This window comes from Tasmannia lanceolata, unplaced genomic scaffold (genome assembly GCF_043159265.1).
Source record: "Tasmannia lanceolata isolate RefF3 unplaced genomic scaffold, GAP_Taslan_0.1 ptg000029l, whole genome shotgun sequence".
Classification (NCBI taxonomy): Eukaryota; Viridiplantae; Streptophyta; class Magnoliopsida; order Canellales; family Winteraceae; genus Tasmannia; species Tasmannia lanceolata.
In genome coordinates, this window is record NW_027518706.1 from 9382650 (window position 1) to 9394225 (window position 11576).

The following is an 11576-nucleotide window of genomic DNA, read 5'->3' on the forward strand; positions in this document are numbered from 1 at the left end:
CCTCTCACTCTCCCCAATAAACAATAATGAAATAAAATAGCATAGTCTCAACAATGCCTAAACAATACTCACCGTCTAAAGAAACTAAAAGAATCAACTAAAGCTCAAAATCGATGAGTCACGCTGTGGACCCCGAGCCGAGGACGGTGCCGAGGGACGCGAGATCCCTCCTGCAATCCTCTAGATCTCCACAAAGTGAAGGAGAGCTCTACCAGGGAACTCTCGAAACTGTTGCCACCCTCACAGCATAGCATGAGTGGTGATATAAAAAGAAAGAGATACATCCTGATCCGGAGCCAGGGCTCGAAACCAAGATATACCTAAAAATAACTCAGAGTCGCCATCCATGGACACGCCATGGAACCAAAACAAATGCTCTGTTTGCAATGGATAACCAGAGATACAAAAGGTCCGTGCCTGATGACGAATGGAGAAGGTCCGAAGAGCGCCCCCAATTCGCCCGAGTGCGAACACTTGGTCTCTTATGCCATTTATTATTAGCCTCGAAGAGTTTTGGGCAAAAATCATTGGAAATGGGAACAATCCTCAGGACCTAAGCATGCATTTCCTGAGAATAAAGATAATAAACACCCATAAAATAAAATGAAAGATGTGTTGCCTACGCATAGCTAGGTTATGAATGACATGCCTAAAGGGTGTCTAAGTTCTGATGTGCAAACACATGCAAGCTATAGCTAAAGGTATAGGATCAGTACAAGAAAGTAAGAAAACATATCAAAAGAAATACAATTATTACACAACAAATCATAAGACTCTAAATGATTAGCCCGAGTCCTCGGATAGTCTGGTATTCATCCAAAGAAGCCTACGTATCCCCGCCTCCACGAGAATCAAGGCAACGTAGTTCTTCGCGCCTATTCTAAACTAGGATGCCTAAGACACCTAGACCTCTATCTTAGACTCGATCTAAAAGACCGGACCAATTATTAAAATTTATTGTACGATTATTTAAATTCCAATGAATTGTGGATTTTATGACACCCTATATGCCCTAACTAAATGCAGATTAGCCCTAGGCTAATGCAGGTGATTCCTACAACCTATGTGTAACTAGGCTGTATTTCTTAAGGAAAACAAAGGGTGGACTAACGTATCCTACCCTAGTCATCAGTCGGCGATGTGAATCGCCAACTGACCGGACGGAGGCGCTCCTATAACTCTAGGACAAACCCCTAACTCTAACACAAACACACAACAAGCACACAACAAAAGACAAACTCCTAACTCTGAAACTCTCTATCTAGGACAAAGTCCTAACTCTAGAGGAAGAATTTTTTTGAAAAACAATGTTTTGGAAGATTTTTGGTATTTTTAAAAGGGTTAAATGATTTATTTACAAAGGTTTGGCTGGACCCGGGATAAGAATCCCAAGCTGCACTACGTACCTCGTGAAAGAGGATCAAGCCAACGTAGTTCGAAACGAACTCTCCTAACTAAAACCTAACACTTCAAATGATTTAACGGTTTTAATATTTTTCAAATGTTTTTGATATTTTTTAAGTTTTTTTTCAAATATTTTTGAGTTTCAAATTTCTGATATTTTTGGATTTTAAAGCTTTTCCAATGCTCTGAACCTTTAAATGTTTTCAATCTTAAAGGGAACACGCAAATAACACCACAAACTAGGGCAAAGCCCTAAATCTAAAGGGGAAACCCCAAATAAGCAACTAGCGTCTCAAAGAGACAAACCATAACAAGAAAGATAGCGCCCCAAGAACAGAGAAAACAATCTAAGATCCCAAGCAGGGAAGGCTCTATATGACTGAGTTAGTCTCAAACGGAAATACTCCTAACTAATAACACTAGGGAGGGAGTACAAATGAGTCAGAGACTCTCTAATAACACTACCAAGTCAAAGACTCGCTCTAAAGAGGAGGCAACTCTAACATGAGGCTAGGTAAGCCTCCTAAAGGGGAAACTCTCTATATGAGACAAGGCTTGTCTCCGAGACACAAATGACGCAAACAAGGGTTTTGATGAGACTGGGCAAGTCTCCTATATACAAAGGAGGGGAGCTCTACTCGGACTGAGCAAGTCCCCTAAGGATGGGCTTGGGCTAGCGCCTTCATCGCCCTCCCTCCGAAAACACAACCGCTTACCTTCTCGAGATTTGATTGATCACTTATGCCAAAGATAGTGTCTACAAGGCCGCTCGCTCTATGGCGCATGCCAACCATCTGGGCATGCCCACTGGGCTCACATATGGAAGATACCAATACCATATCTGCTGCAGTGCAGAGCCTGCGGGACAACTCCTCGCCGTATGCCAGAAGGATTCGGATGCTGCTACCTTTGTTGCTGCTACAAAAATGGTCAAAAAAAAGAAGGTTTGAAAGCTTCCACCTCCTTCGCATTGGCAAGGCCTCCAAAGACCCTCCCGACTCAAACATCTAAAGCTTCTCCCGATAAAGCCATTTGTCCATTAAGTTCCTCAACATGCCTTATTGCATAATGAAATCAAATGGAGACCCCTTTTGAGCAACCAATAGAGTGGTGCATACAATCGATGAAACCCCGCTTGCATTGCCAGCCATATACTTACCAACCAAAGTGAACTTTATCATAATCCAACTACGCCATAAATACACTCATCAAATCAAGCAAACATCACATTACCTTACCATGACCACTTTGACCCTATCCAAAGTCTACCTTTGCCATATTTGGAATCTGTCCTATGAGAGGCCCGAAATAGACGGAACATATAACAACAATCTATTCATTTTCACAAGTTGCTTCTTAGCAATACCATCAAGTACAGCTGCGTTCGTGAATTAAATGACAAGAGATAATATGCCACAACTATGAAAAACAGAGCTAAGAACCACCATCAACGTAATAAGTGTATCTAATAGGAATTTGACACACTAGCTGATTTTTTCCAAAAGGTAAATGGATTTGGACAAAATGAAAACACCATGAACCAAACAATTCCCTGATATAACCATTTTACCATTTTACTTCTATCTGAAAATGCTTCAGGGAAATGACTTTCACCTCCTATTCACTTTCTATTCACAAGGTTCATACATCAATTATGCTCTAAATTGTTTAACCCCAAACAACAAGCCATTATAGCGCAAATATGATTAAATAAATGCAGATATATGATTAAAAACAGATCAAAACACTACATATGAATTACAGGACATGATCAATGATAGAGAATAAGGATGCAAGCCTGAGAGACATGCTCTGAGCCGGAAAATGGAAAATAAGCTATGCTCTTATAACCTGATATGTGATCAAAATCATCTGATTTTCGAGACCATTCATACCCTTCTCAAAGGAAATCCAAGCCATACAGTTCTATATGGCAAACCCTATCATCTCAATTCTACCATTCATGGAGTAGAATGAACATAGTATATTCAACAATCAGTAGACATTACCCACAGCCAACACAATTTAAACATAAAAAGAAAAATGCTAAGAAAAGCTAGGGATTACCTTCCTTTTGACAGGCAATTGTCAAACCGAATCAAAACAAACTTCCCCAAATCAGAAGCTCTTTTCTATTTATTTATTATTATTTTTTTTTGCAGATTCCTTCTACAGAACCAAGGTCTCTCGACTAAATCAGAGAGATGGGCACAGTATTTGGATTTCCGTGGAGGTGCAGACGAAAATGGTGGGTAGGGATATGGATTTGAGATGGTCGGAGATAATAGGGGTACCGGATTTGGGGGTTTTGAGAAGTGGGTTTAGGGTGTGTTCCCGGATTCCGGTGGTGAGAAGATGAGGAAGAAGGGTTTCTGCAGAGGTATTGGCTGCAAATGGGGGAGCGTCTAAGTGGGAAAAGGTTGTGGTGGCTGGCCGGTGGGGACGGATTTCGGTGATGGTGGTGGTGGAGATGGAAGGAGTGGGTTTGGGTCGGATTTAATGGAGGTCGGAGGGAGATGGCTGAGAGAGGGTGTGGAGGTAAGAGATGATGGCTGTAGCGGCGGGGGCTTTGATGTGGGTTTTGACGAATGGAGGAGATTGTAGAGGCGAGGAGGGAGTGGGAAATAAGGGTAGGGATGGTCGGATTTGAGGATTTCTCACCGGAGAGGATGGTAGGCGGAGGTGGGTTTCAATGGAGGTGGTTGAGGCTGTGAAGGTGGTTGGGTGCGGCTCTGATGGAGGTAGAAGATGAAGAAGAGGAAGAAGAAGGAGGAGGAGATGGTGGCGCGGATTTGGTCGGAGGAGGTGCTTGCCGGAGAAGAAGCACTCTCCCTCTCTTTGCAATCTCTTTCTCTCTCTCTCTCTCTCTCTGTAAAAAAATGAGATCTCCCTCTGCTCTCGTCTCTCCCTCTCCGATTTTCTCTCCCTCAGCTGCTTCTCCCTCTGTTTTTTTTTTCTTCGAGAATGAGGCTCCCCTCCGATCGATTTTTCTCCTCTCCTTTATAAGATGCGATTAGGGTTTTTTCATTAGGCTGATCCTCACCCTTGGTTCTTTCTCTCTTAAGGGCTGCGATCAGCCCATTTGCCTCCTTTTTTAGGGTGAAATAAACACCCCCTTGATCTGCAGATACGGCCCCCTCCTTGTTCCTTGGACAGCCCTTGATAGTGTGCATTCGTTTCATTTTCCATCGCCAAAGAGATGATCCTGCTTAGCAAAAGACTCCTAAAACTGAGCGTATATATGCTCACCCCCTCTTCCTTTTTAGATTGATATGGGTACACCTTGTCCTGATATTTCACACCCTTTTTGATTGGTTTTGAGATAATAAAGGGTTGGGGTGCAACTCGGGTTAAATTTCTTAGGATTCGGGTTTCGGGATTGAATCCAGTCTCGGGACATTCATTTGATTCTGGGGATCACTTGGGTTCTGCGGAGACTTAAAAATGTTCTGCGAATGGATAATTTCCGGATTTTTCAGGTTCTTTTTTACAATTGGACCTCGATTTTTCAGAAATTTCAAACTTGGTTTTCAGGGCACTTCGAGAATCAGTTTTAAACACTTCGGGAATCGGTTTCGGGAATTTATTCAATTTTTTTTTGGAAATTGGGGGAAATTGGGGGGAATTGGGGGTCAGGTCAAAATGGGGTGTCTACACACGCCTGCGCTCCCTCGTCCGCACCACGAGGGTCAAAATCGGAAAATGATAAACCATAGTCAGCTGAAACAGTACATAATAACGCACTGCAAAAGTGGGGTCAAAACTATGGTTTTAAATTTTTCGGATTTCGGTCTGGACCTAAACGAAATCGCACCGAAACCAAAATTTCCGAAATGTACCAAATTTCGGTGAAATAATTGATAAATTAATATTATTTTAATCCTTTACCAAATTTCGACCGAAATTACAGAAATTTTGGTCGAAATTTTGGCTTAAAAAATGATATTTCGAGAGCTTTTACCAAATTTCGGCCAAAATTTCGCCCGAAACTGAAATTTAAAACCTTGGTCAAAACATGCTACAAAGAGGGAATCAATAGGTAAACGAAGATGGTATAAGCTACACATGAAGTGCTGATACAAATACAATAACTGAGAAACAAAGTCCACAAAGCCATATCTCACAGTGTCACATCAAAGAGGGACCCAATGGAGGGAAGTCACAAAGTCTCAAGAGATTACTGAAAGTAATCAAAAGGTACAAACTCACCCAAAGGCTCTGTTCACTTGTTTTCCCTGGAAAGGAAAAGAAAATGTTTCCCGGGAATCTGGCGTGGCATTAGGAAAAGAAATCCAGGGAATTTGTGCAGGAAAAAGTTTCCCTAGACTGTTTACTTGCGCTGGAAAAGGTTTCCAGGGAAACTGCTTGCCCTTCCTTTTCGCACTAGTTTTCTAGGGAAACGAAATCCTTGTGTTTTTGGTCGGAAATGAAATCCCTAAAGGGTGGGAAAATGGGCTTTTCCATGTCATTTTTTGCAAATATTCCACATGTGTAATTCTATTTTCCCTGGAAAGCAAGTGAACACTAGAATTCTGTCTTATCAAGGTCTTGTCAGGGAAAAAATAAGTTGTTTTCTAGGGATTTGCTTTCCAGGGAACGCAAGTGAACAGAGCCAACGGTCATCGGCTTAGCCCAAAAAACAAGTTATTTTATCCGACTGCCCGCAATTCGAAACTAGTTTCTAAGTTCATATACCTGTTGACAGGGTCAATGCATAGCACCCACTGACGGGAGCCAAAAGCCAACATACTACCCCCATTGGTGCGGGCCCTTAAAGTTCACATATATACTTAAGTCTCCACCAAAGGTGTCCACGTATGCATAAGGTCCAAAAGGACATACAAAGTTCCAAAGATGGTGATTTTTTAATTTGTGTTGAGAAAATCCGCGGAGCAATCCGATCCGATCGTGCACAAATATAACGGAAAAGTAAAATAACCCAAATCAAGCTACAAGATGAACACCAAGATTTTACTTGGTTCGGCCAAGCCTACTCCACGGGCGAGAAACACGATCTTCCACTATGAGAAAACAATATACAAGGATTACAATGGATTAATCTCAAACCCACAAACCCGCAACCCTTTCCTTGCTTCTCAAACCCAAGACTGTACACAAGAGATAACCCGAGAGATAAACTCGAAAAAGAACCCAAGAGAAAACCCTGAGATGAAAAACCTCTTCTCCCTTTCTCTCTCTTTTTCTTCTCTCCTTTGGCAGACGACACACCAAAGACGTCTTGTTTCGCCGTAACCCAAGAGAACAACACTTCTCTTTTTATAGTTTAGTTTTCCCCAATAGCTAAAAATAGAAATCTTTATTTTTGCCTTTGCCTTCGCCTTCCCACCCAAGCAACCACCGTGGGTGGGAAATAAGGCAACTTTCTCAACAATCTCCACCTTGGCTTATTTCCCAGCCACCTGAAGATTTTTCGTTGATGTCGCCATCGGTCCGCTATCGCAGTAAACCACCATTGGCCTTCCGAAGTACCAGCTGTACACCCTCGAATCACCTTGGTTTTGACTCATCCCGGTTCGATCAACACGGCCAAGGCACATGTGTAGCTGCCAACCCGTTGACTCACCTAGTCAACCTTGGAGAGGGATCTCGATCCATCCTCCCCAACGCAGGTACCGTCATCCTCTCATGCTTGCCATCCTTTCCCTTCAATGCCTTAGCCAAGCCCTGTTGAACTAGGATGTCCTTCACCCTCATCTGCCATAGGGTGAAACTGCCCTTTCCGTCAAATCTGTCGATGTTGAACTGAGTAGAACTTGATTTTACCGCCATCTCAGATTACTTTGCACTTCTCGGTGTAGCACTCCACCTCAAACAAGAATCTTTCTTGGACAGTCTTTCTACAAAAAAAAATTGCTCTAACCGCGATCCAACCACAACACCCACGATCACTCCACCCGGCCTCGACGATCGCTCCACCTGAGCTTTGATACCACTTGCTGAGAAAATCCGCCGGGCAAACCAGATCTGATCGTGCACAAATATAACGGAAAAGTAAAATAACACAAATCAAGCCACAAGATGAACACCAAGATTTTACGTGGTTCGTCCAAGCCTACTCTCCCTTTCTCTCTCTTTTTCTTCTCTCTCCTTTGGCAGACGACACACCAAAGACGTCTTGTTTCGCCGCAACCCAAGAGAACAACACTTCTCTTTTATAGTTTAGTATTCCCCAAAAGCTAAAAATAGAAGTCTCTATTTTTGCCTTTGCCTTCCCACCCAAGCAACCACCGTGGGTGGGAAATAAGGCAACTTTCCCAACAATTTGGTTCCACATAAGTTCATGAGAATGGTTGAACATACAAAAGGCAAAAGGTTCTTATATAAAAAGGGTCACACATATTCAATCCAAAGATCATATGTTATCAATGACTACAAAATTCAATAGATCGTAATCGATGAGGGATAAGCATCCAAGACCCAAATCAAATTCTAAGGTTATCAGAGGTTTCATATATTCAAAGAGAATAGAGATTTACAATCGGAAGGTATATCGTTGAATACTAAATCATATCACTAGAGTAATACGAAATTACGTACCTCCAAAGATGAACACCTTTTTTCTCTTCAAATTCACCTTAATGGACCAATACCTAATTCACATAGATCATATACATCAATAAGGGGCCCCAAGAAGTGGCCCAAAACAAAGAATCCGAAGTCCAAAACCCTTACACATCTCACCAATTTTGGTAGGTTTGGGCGCCCGACAAAGGTCATCGGGCGTCCGAACACCTCATTCGGAAGCCACTTTGGGCGCCTCGGAAATTCCAACTCTTGGGTTCTCGAGTCATTCACGTTCGGCGCCCGAGTCGGACGTCCGAACCCCCCTTCAGGCGTCGAATACCCTCGATATGGCATCCGAGTCTCGGGGTTGGGTTTTCCACGAGAATTCTAGATTTTTCCAATTTTCCTAAAACTTCAAAATTACATAACTTCTTTGTTCAGACTCCAAATCGCGCGAGGTCGGATCTGATGGATTCCTTGTGAGGAAGGGAATCCACCTAATCCGATTTCACGCTCTGAATCATCACACATAATTATTGTAGAATATTCTAAGCTTTTAGGTTAAACCTTCCAAGACTTTCTTTTCTAAAACCAAAATGATCCGATTTTGGGTTCGTTAGGGATCCATAACAAAGCGAATCCTAAGGAATCAAAGATTAGTCCTAAGGTATTACATATCCACTTTCTTTACTTAAATCCCTAAATCCTTGTTTTAGGGTTTCTAAAGGCACAATAATCATACAAGAACATAGTTCTTACCTTGATCTTCACTCTCCTCTTCCAAAACTTGGTTTTCTTCTCCTTCCACACGAAGATCTTCTCTTAGAGCTGTAGAAAACGAGTTTAGGGATTAATTAAACTCCTAAAAGATATATTTATAGGCTCTCTCTTAAGAAGCCCTAAATAAATAAACCACTTGAGGGATCACAAAAACACCCCTCCCAAAAGGGAAAAGCGATTTTTTGTTTGAGGGGTGTTTTGGGTATTTACAGGTTCGAGTCACGGAAACAGCCTCTCTGCAAAGCAGGGGTAAGGCTACGTACATCTAGTCCTCCCCAGTGTGGGAGCCTTGTGCACTAGGCTGCCCTTTTATTTTAACAAAAATTCTTAAACAATCCTCTCCGTTAAAAATTTAAAATTTGGACCATAATCATCCTTCTAAACCAAACACTTGAGGAAATATTTTGCTTGAAAATTCGGATTTCAAAAAAACAGTTCACTTTGACAGACCTGCACTCTTTCGACAATAACTTTTTTGTAGAAAACTCTGATTGATGATCCATTGTTTTTGTTGAAACTAGACATAAAGATCTTTCCATCAATATATGATAAGCCACGTTTTCATTAAAATATATTTTCAAAAAACTAGAATAAAATGTGCATAAATCTTGGATTGGATTTTCAACACAACACATCCTAAGCTCCGATACCACTTCTTGGCCCACTTTGAATGGATCAATAATGCCTTGTTGTAATTATAAGAGCAACGCAAGGGAGCCTCGGAGATACACGGCCAAAGGCCCGTGTAGAGCTCCACCAAAACACAAATGTAACACTAAAATAAAGACACTTCTATATATCAAAACACACTTACTAGAAATATCTACACTTCTTGTCCGTTGAACCTTTACTCTTGAAGATTCTCTCTAACCTTTCCCTTGAAGCTCTTTAAGCTTACAATCTCTACAACAAGGACTCTATACTAATAGACCCAAGACACTCCTAAAATAGCAAATACATTAAACACTTTGAGGTAGTCCCCATGAGTCCTTTATGAATCCTAAGCAACACCATAGGAATTCTCCATTGACTCTTTGACATTAAGGACTATAGAAAACACAGAGAAACTTACATTTTCCAGACATAATAACTACCCTAGAAGACTACAAAGACTTTTCACAAAACAAGACACATTGATTTTGATTTACAATTTCCAACAATACATAAATGCTAGGAACAAACTAAAAATTGCATATGAATATAACTTTCCAAAACAAAGCTAACCTAATCTCTTAACTAAAAATAAGAGATAAACACTATCAAGTTTGAATAATTTTCAGCACTCCCCCTTAATTCAAATAAGCTTCATTACCAAGTAAGCCACGTAGTTTGAAAAACTTCTCCTTTGGAAGTACTTCTGCAAATATGTCAGCGATTTGATCCACCATGTTTCAATGTTCGAGCTTGATTTTTCTTCTTGTCGTGAGTATTGTTGAATTTGGATTTGTAACTCCATTTTAGTCCAATGGATTTTTTATCTGGTGAAAAGTTTACTGATGCAGCCTCTCCTAGGCTTCTTGGACTAAGGATCGGGAGAGTGACAGACACACTCAAATGCTCAAGAATTCGGATTCAAGAAAAACAGATTTGCGCAAGTTCGGTAAAATGAGCGTATCTCCCTCGATATAGGTCGGAATGACTTGATTCAAAAGCCAAAATTTTAAGGACTCAAAGATCTACAATTTTGCTGACAAAAGTTTGCTCAGAAAAATACTGGAAAGGGCTTGAAATGGTGATGGAAGTGGATGAATGCAAATGGACAGGTTTCTGAAAATAGAGCGGGGCAAAATAGAGAAAGATAACTTCAATGGCTACTCTTCTAGGTTGCCAAGGAAGATAGGTAACATCAATTCTTCTAGATTGATGGTTGCAACTCTTCAATGATGCAAACAATAGGGGAAAGCTCCTACTCTTCAAGAAAGGAGTGAAACTCTTCTAGGTTTCAAGGAAGAATTCTTCAAGGTTCAAAGGAAAATGCACTAAGCAAATTTTCATTCAAATATTCAACTGACTCCATTACATATGTTTGATACTCTTTAAATAGATAAATACATGAGAAAATTCGTTCAAACTAGTCCACTAACTAGTTTAGGGACTCACATACATCATTAATAGTTTTAGGAACTCTAAACACATTAACTAGTCAAAGCTAGCAAACACAGTCTACCAAAATAGCCATAACTCTTCAACCACTAAGCCAAATTAAGACCATGAATATCTGTTGGAAAGATAATTCAAAGATCTACAACTTCCTAGTTAAGCATTTTCTCTGATTCGTCCATCTAAAGGTCCAAAAACGGACTCCAAAAAAGTGGTCAGACTCATTAATGCGGGACTCCAGCTCGATCAGCGTGTCCATGGTGGTCTTTATGCTTAATGGATTCAAGTTGGACATGGGCCTTGTGTTGGGCTTGGATGCGGGCTGACCTTCTCACTTGCTTAGGATGGTTCATCTGGGCTTCAAACTTGTCAACCTCATGGGTTTGGGCTGCATCATTTACTAATTTCCAAGTTTTGTTCCTTTCGATCAACTCAATTTCTTCTTACAATGCATCGGTTCATTCTTTCATTTGGGTTGCATCTAAAACTTGTGTAGATTCTAAGAAAAAACATGCAAAATCACATGATTGCGAATATCAACAAGATTTCTCATTTTTCTTAGAGGTGAATTTGGACTTTAAAAAAGATAAAGAAATTCTTCATCTTCTACTAGAAAGGGAGATTTTTTACATCCAATTATCATTCTCATTAAAAATGACATTATGACTGGTAATCGAATTATTTTTAATGGGATCATAAATCTATAGCCTTTTGTTTCGTTACTTTATCCAGAAAAATGCATTGCATACCCTTATAATCTAGTTTTC